Source organism: Myotis lucifugus, unplaced genomic scaffold, assembly GCF_000147115.1.
Source record: "Myotis lucifugus unplaced genomic scaffold, Myoluc2.0 scaffold_224, whole genome shotgun sequence".
Lineage (NCBI taxonomy): Eukaryota > Metazoa > Chordata > Mammalia > Chiroptera > Vespertilionidae > Myotis > Myotis lucifugus.
Window position 1 is genome coordinate 728,151 of NW_005871272.1, and position 8,328 is coordinate 736,478.

Genomic DNA, 8,328 nt, shown 5'->3' on the forward strand with positions numbered 1-8,328 from the left:
AGTCCAGAGGCTAGAAGGGGAGATACATATGTAAACAAAAATGCTAATACACACATTGCATTCACACAAATATGCACACACGGACAATGGGCTAAGTGTTTTAGGGGGAAAGTACAGGTGACTATAGAGCACAAAGTGAGGGGACCTGATTCTGCACAGAGCAGAGGACATATAAGTCAGATCTGAAAAGATGAACATGCTTTCGAGGTGAAGAACAGAGATGCCTATTCAAGGAGGGGGAAGCACATGTGCAGAGAGGGGTGAGAGGGATGGTGTGTTCCATGTGGCTCAGGAGAGAGGAGGCCTGAGAGAAAGGATGGGACCCAATGTTAAAGGTTCCAGTCCCAGCTTTGCTGCTTTCTTTCTTTTTTAATATATTTTTATTGATTTCAGAGAGAAAGGAAGAGGGAGAGAGAGATAGAAACATCCATGATGAGAGAGAATCATGGATTGGCTGCCTCCTGCAAGTCCCCGACTGGGGACCAAGCCCATAACCCGGGCATGTGCCCTTGACCGGAATCGAACCCAGGACCTTTCAGTTCACAGGCCAATGCTCTATCCACTGAGTAAAACGGCTAGGGCTTTGCTGCTTTCTAATGGTATAACATCTTAATCGTTCTGTGCCTCAGTTTCTTTGTCTACTAAATAAACATACAATTATCTCCATCACGTGCTGTTGTGAGGCTAATATGAGTTAATACATGTAAAGGGCTTGCTTAGCATAGTGCCTGGCAAGTAGAATGTGGTCATTAGACATTGGCTATTCTTCTCCTAAAGGGCCTTGAACATTATCATAAAAGAAATGACAATTACTAATCTAGAGCTCTATTATAGAGCAGATACTCTATTGGAGTCCTTATAAAGAGCATCTCGTTTCATCTTCATGTTGACTGTGGGAAGTGGGCATCGCTTTTCTTACTTTGGTAAGTGAGGGAATTAAAACTAAGATCAAGGGACTTGCCCAAGGTCACATAAATAGTGCATGGAAAACTAGGCCTAGAAAATATGTCTCTGGTTCAAATGTGAGTTGACATGTGTATCACATGTGTGTTCACATGTGCTCACACCCATTATGCTCCACAGAACTTTATCTGATGTGTAGGCACGGTAGGGGCAAGGGGGATTTCTAAGTAGGAAAGCAAAAGACCAGATTTGGATTTTAGAAAAACACCCTAAAATGCAACCAGATAACAAAGATGAAAACATTCAAATCCACCAATAATCAAAGAAACAAGATGCTGTTTTTAAAAATAAATATGCCCACTGCAGTTTCATAAATGGCTGTGGATAAGTGAGTCAGTTTGACCCTTTCACAAAACAATTTTGTGTTATGCTCCCAAAAAATGTTAAAATACCTGGATGTTTTGCACCTATAATTCTACTGCTGAGACTTGAAAAAAATCCTAAATTTGGGAAAGCTTTATGTATTAAATTGTTTCTAATAGCAAAACTAAGAGTAATAATAGTAACAACCATAGTTAAGTAACAACATCCATAGCACAGATGCTTTTGAAATCATCTTAAATAAAAAATAATCATGAATGAAAATAGTGGTTGATGCAATGCCATCTGAACCATATAAAAATATGAGCAAGAACAAGATCAGAAGAAAATACATAAAAGCATGAAAAGTGTTAGCCGTTGTTGAGTAATTAAATTTTTTTCTTCTTCCTACTCGTCAGTGTTTTTCAAATATTCCATGTCATACATATATTATCTTCATCATTAGAATTAATAACTAAATCAGAATTAAGAAAACTTTCATAAATGATGTTTACACATTTGGGTGAAGAGAGTAATTTCCAAAGATTTCTTAACACAATCATATGCAGCAGCGCCGTGTGCAGAACAGATCAAAGGAAAGCCATTGGGGGTCAGGTGGGTATAGGGGCCCGGTACCTGAGCCCAGCCACCTCTGCAGAAGCCAGAGGCATCATGGACAAGCCCTGTGAAGGCAGCCGGTGTTGCCGCCAGGACGACCCGGATGTCTGCTTCTGTCCCTGGGGTCGTTGGCTAGGTGAGTTTCCTCTGCATGGGCATACCGGGTGGACAGACAAGGGCGGGATTCAGATGCCACGGAGCTCCAGTGCATCCTCAGCACGCAAGGCAGCTCCTGAGATCTTGAGAAATCATCCTGCCAGCCCCTCTCCCCCACTGCTTGATGCCCGAGAGGCAGAGGCTGAACACACCTCTACTGATCCTAAAATCACTGGCTGCCATCTGTGCAGACCAGGATCTAACAGCGTGCTCCCGCACCCAACCCTGGCCACATCCCAGCTTGGCTGCCAGTAGCTTCTATAACATCCCTAGATTCATATCAGTGGGGCTTTGAAATACCTTCATTTTATCCAAATAGCTGTTGTCTTCTTTTCTCTTCTATTCCCTGATCAGTTGAATCCTACCCCATCCCTCTCGCTAAATGGGAGAGAAATATTTTTACTCAGGGCACTGCTTCACTAAGGGACATAAGACGCTTGCCTGGTGCTTCTGTAGCCACTGCTCCCCTCTCATGTGACAGAAAGACCAATTCGGAAGAGAATCCGTCCAGATAACAGTTTTCCTTCAGCATTAGCACTCCATACCAAGCAATACATGAGGCATGCTCAGCCTTGTGGATTTTCTGTTAGTTCTGGGAGTTACACATTTTAACCCAAATAAATATATTTGGCTCAGTATCAAATGAAAAAATCATTTTAAGCTGTTCCTTTTTTCTTTCTTTTTTCTTTCTCAGAGCAAATGAACTTCACACACAGAAAAGGGGTACCAGCTCAGTGCAAAACTCCCAATTCCCTACACTTCAGGTGAATTTAATGTTAGGGGCCTCAAGTGATTAAACATAAATGAAGGTATTAACATTGAGAGAAGTTGACCGCTCATATATGTGGTCTTTGGTCAGTCTGAGCGTTGCAGAGGCCTGCAGGCGACACAAGGGACAGGCCTAAGCTCCCCCATATGGGTCTGCTTTGCTCCTATCCAACAGGCAGCCCTAAAGCCAGTCTGTCTTTTCCTGCCAAGGCTTCCAGGGGCTCGCTGGCACCACTGGGCTCAGGGCAAACCCATACCCAGGACAAGAGAAACAGGTCAAAGTCACATCTTTCTTGGGGAGCCCGGGTAAGTGAAACCATTTGTAGGACTGGTGGTGAATTTTCTCCCTCTTACACCTACAGCGGCTTTCCTCCTGATCCGTCTCCCAGGAATGGGTCTAAGCACCCGCCCTCCATCCTGACACTCCTTCCCGAAAAAGCCTTCAGGGATTTCCCACTACTTGGAAGCTCAGTCTAGACGTCTCAGCTTGGTATGTGAGTCTCTAGTTGATAATACACCTTAAAAGTATAATAAAAACCGCTGGCACTGGCTGAGGCATTGCCCATGCGCCAGGCACTTTATGAATATTATCTCATGTGACATTATTGTCTGCACTGCAACCTCAGGAAGGAGGTTTTAAGATCTCTATTTTACAGCGGGAAGAACAACCCTAACGTGGGAAGTAGCCTGACCTCTAGAGAGTGCTGGGCTCAGGGTTCAAACCCAGGCTGCTCTGATTCCAGAATCTTCCCTCTTAACCTGGCCATTCATTTGGAGCTATCAAGGGGCCGCTCAGACAAGGAGAGGCAGGGGGAGGGGGGTAGGAGTCAGGACCTGCCTTTCTTTTCGCAAGAACCATGCAAGGGAGACGCAGTCTTTCATTTCATCATGCAATGAGCATAATTAGGAAACAATGAGGAGTGACAACTATAATGAACCTCTTTTCTTCCTAATTAAAATTTAACGACTGTATTTCTGCCATTATTGCCCAGAGTAGCAGTGTAAGCTGCGTGTTAACAAGGCCAACTCTAAATCCTGGCGGCCTGCCTTCACCGACGGCTCAGCACAGTCCTGCCCGGGCCTGCCAGGCACGGACCCTTCTAGGTGGCTGCCACTTCGCTCATGGCCCGGCGGCTCTGGGCAAAATACATTAGACAAGCAGGATGGGCTCAAATTGAGGAGAGTTTCCTGTCATAAACAACTGGTAAGTACTGTCATTCCCCAAACGCAATAGGGAGAGGGCAGGCTTTGATGACAGACAAAGCTGGGTTCAAATTCAGATGCGGCCGGCTGCTTGCTGTGTGATCTCAGGCGAGCTCGTTAGCCTCTCTGAGTGGCTCCTTCATCCGTGAGAAAAGGAACTGCCTCCAGGGGCCCTGCTGGGAGACACACATGCTGTAAGAGGCACGGGGTGGCAGCTGTCCCTGTGGCTGCCCCCATCCTTCAGAAGGAGGTCTTTGCATTCTAACTGTTCCTGTGATGTAAAACCTACTCCCGTCAGACAGTGCCCCCCCCCACCCCCGCACTCCATTGTCCGGCCCCCACTGACTTGATATAATTTTCTGCACGGATGCCCCTGCACTAGGCTTTGGGTGGGAGGGGAGGGCCTGGGCCATCGCTTCTGCTGGTACACAGTGGCAGTGGTGGCGGAGGGGACCGGTAAGGTGGCAGCTCCCTGGTGATGACAGAGCAGAGGCTCCTTTGGCAGGCAGTCCTGCAGGGCGATGCTGGGAGCTCCTCCCGGAAGGCCGCCTGAGTCTGTTCCTTCAGTCCACTCGGTGGTTCTCCACCTTCAATAGATCACTCTCTGCTCGAACCGGCCAGAGGGGACTGTGTTTCCTGCAACTTAGAGCCCTGACCCATAGAGAGGGGTGCTGTGATGACGCCATCACCCCCTTGGGAGGAAGTGGAGGAGGCGATGCAAGAACACTGAGAGGCTGGAGGGGTGAGGACCCAGACCAGGAAATCCCTCGGGTACTTCTAAGGGGTCTACAGCCTACATCCATGTCTCCAGGCTCCTCCCTCTTCTCTCCATCCCCCAACTCGCACCTTAGCTGTGAGTGAGACAACCACAACGTCCCCACTGATCCGCCTGCCTCCAGGGCCACAACCTCACCGGCAGCCAGAGCCTCTTTCCAAGCGGCAGTCACCTCATGTTGCTGCCCAGGCGTGTTCTGTAGCTTCCTTTGTCTTTGCAGAGTTTCTTATCGCCTACAGAACCCTGTGCCCCGCCCCCGCCCCGTTCCTCTGGCACAGGGCACTTGACCATGTTTAACTTCTCTCACCTTCCCTTGCTCACGACCTTTGACGATGTTCAGCCAGTCCCCCTGCCTTCCCACTCCCCACCTTCTTACACCCGGGTCATTGCTGCCTGCCCCCCAGGAGGCTGGCCCTGTCCAGGGCACCGTGAGTCTGCTCTGGCGCTCGGCCTCCTCTCATGGCCCAAGTGCTCCGGATGGGAAGTGCTCGTTGCCTCTGTCCGCCCAAGGTCTGTGCTCCCCTCCATCCTGTGTGTTGTTTCTGCACCTCGTGTTCGCACAAGTAAAGAGAGTCACACTTCAGAGCTGAACGGGTCCAGATGGGGATGGGCCTTCTCCGCTCCCGATGTCTCCATCCACCAGAGGAAGGGACACGCAGTCCTCGGCACAGCAAGGCCACAGGGAGGGGCGTGGGTCCCTGAGTGTTGATGGCGAAGGCCGCCTGCCAAATATTCACATTGAATTGATAGAAATGAAGCAAAGAATAAGCTTCTATTATAACAAAACACTGAGGCTTTCGGTAGCCGGCGGAACCTAACCAACACAGCCCCACTGGAGTACGGGGGAGAACACTGGGTCTGTCCTGCTCACACCATGTCCCCGCACTTAGCACACTTCCTGCCACAATGAACAGTTGTTGCATGAACAACAGACAGAAACTGACAGGCCAAGGAAACAGATAGTGGTTGAGGGGTGCAGGTGTGGGAGGAGTCAAACCAATTCAAATACCCGGAGAGCTGGAGACCAGCTGTACCTGAGAGGAGGGGGCGCACCCTCTCCTGGCGCCCACCAAGTATTCCGAGAAGACAAGGCCTTCTGGTACCTGGAAATGCAGGACTAGAGAGGGGACGATTTTCTCTCTCTCTTTTTTTTTCTTCTGTAAACATGAGCCATGCATCCAAGCAGAGTTCCTGGCATGGTCCTCCCGAGAGAGGGAAACAGTGTGCATATTTTTCTCTCCATCATAAATACCTGAGTGACTTGATGGCTCAATTGAAAGCACTGAGGTGTGGGGACAATTTCCTCTTTCAATGCCTGTGTGTACATATGCTTGTGTGTATATTTATAGTATGCGTATGTATGTGTAAAATGAAGCTTGGCTCAGTAAAACTAAACTCATCTCAAATATACAATGTGGGCACATTTCCTGGAAGGAAAAAAATCCTTCTCAGGGTTATAAAATTTTATAGCTGGAAGAGACCTTAGAAACTATCCAATTTAAACCCCTCATTTTACGGTTGGGGAAACTGAGGCCAGAACAATCAAGAAACTTGTTCCAGGTCCAACGGTGTCTTGTTACAGAGCTGGGCTGGTCTCCAGATCCTCACTCCAGTGGCCTCAAGGCGTTTTCAGTGTTTAGGATTTTATTTGTAAGTCAAGGAAGATTAAAATGTGAGGCAAGTATTCATTTGCCCACTGGCCAATGCATTAAACTTTCAGGAATGCCTTGCACGTGATGTCAGGACCTGGCCACATAAGGGTTCCGTCCTTAACTGTCAGCAGGCTGTCCGGCAGCCACAGCAGCCTCCTAGCCTGACCTTGGGCCCACTTCCCAAGCTCCTTTGCTTTAGGTCCCTTCCCCAAGTCCATCTAAATGTAGCTGAACCACACTGGAAATCCACATGTCAAATGATTCTGGCTACTATTTCATGAGCACTGGAATGGGTGTGTTCCGGAGACTGCACTTAGCTCTTCACCTAAACTAGTCCACATATTTCCTAATCACAACTGCGAAGCATGTTTTGTTCTGCTTTACAGGTGAGAACAGTAAGCTTAGAGAGGCTAAGGAACTTTCACGAGGGACAGAGGAGGGATTTGAATTCACGTCTCCCAGCTTCCAAGGCCCTTGCCACAGCGACACTGCCCCTCCCACAGAAGAATTGAGAACAAAGTGAGACTTCAAGGATAGACACAAGAGTCGCCAAGGAGATGCTGGGACCGGAAGATGTTGTCTTTGGTGAGATTTCCTACTCGATGCTGCTGACACAGCAGACACTGGCGTCTGCACTCCCTCCCAGGTGGTGGGTGGGCTCTGAAAGCTGGCTCTCCTTCCTTGCAAACCTGGTGGGACTTTATACTATTTACCAACCCACCCAGCCCAGGCTACCACAAAGCCCATGTTCCTGTGTGAAATGCTGAGACTGGAAATTTTTACACGAAGTGTATACTCAGCAATTTCCCAGCCCTGAAAACCATCTGTACATCTGTACCTGCCACCCAGGCTCCTTCACACTACCTGGAAACAGGCTGGACTCACTGTAATTTCATGTAACAGAGTGCATAGCACCGGCTTGGGAGATAACATCCAATGTTGTCCTGAAAAAGAATTTCTAAAATATCTGTAGGCAGAGGTTTCCACCATGAGTTTGGGTTCCCTGCAGAAGAGTGCTTTGTCTTCCCCAGCACCATAGTCTAGTCCTGAAGGCTGTGTCCCTTCTCTCGTGGACTCCCCATATACCCAATACCTTTGTGTAAAGTCAACATCCTCATCCAATCGTCTGCACTCCCAGCTGACCCAACTTTTCTGGTTTCCCAGATTTTTGATAAGTGATGTTTGCATCTGCCAGAACTTGGATTTTTGGCAGGCTTCCCAATAGCTTTCAGAGATCACTAGGTTGCAAAAATATTGTTTGGCCTGTAAAATGCTCATACAACTTGTCATATTTCCCAGAGTCCTCTCCACCACCCCTCCTCCATCCTCTAGTCACCCCTGCCTCCCTCACTATATTCAGTGATACCCAGCATCAACCTGAAGAATGAATCGTTTCTATACAGAGTTCACACACACACACACACACACACACACACACACACACACACTGATTTCCAGACCAATGCAGACAGACATAGACCACATTCATTTCCTGGAAGGTGGATGTCTGACTGTCACCTTACCCTCATTTCATTTTTCAGCAGGGAAGAGACTGTAGGAGGACAGGATGTTTTTAGCCACAGTCAAGTTCTTGTGGATATCGTAGTTGTGTGTTTCACTGTGAGAACATGTGTTGGGATCCTCAGAAGGTTGTTTGGAAGAATGAATGAAGGATCAGGTGAAAAGCAGCATACATGTGTGTCGGGTAGAGATGAGCTCCTGCAGCCAGGTCACCCCTGCATCGCAAGCGGGCCCTGACCCTGTTGACTTGTCCAGGGGGCACATACGCAGGGGAGCAAACATGCTCTCCCCGTGCCCCGTGTCCCATGCGTTCTTCACCATCAAGGCTTTCAGAAAGGCAGCCCCACAAAAACAGTGTAAAACAATTAAGCA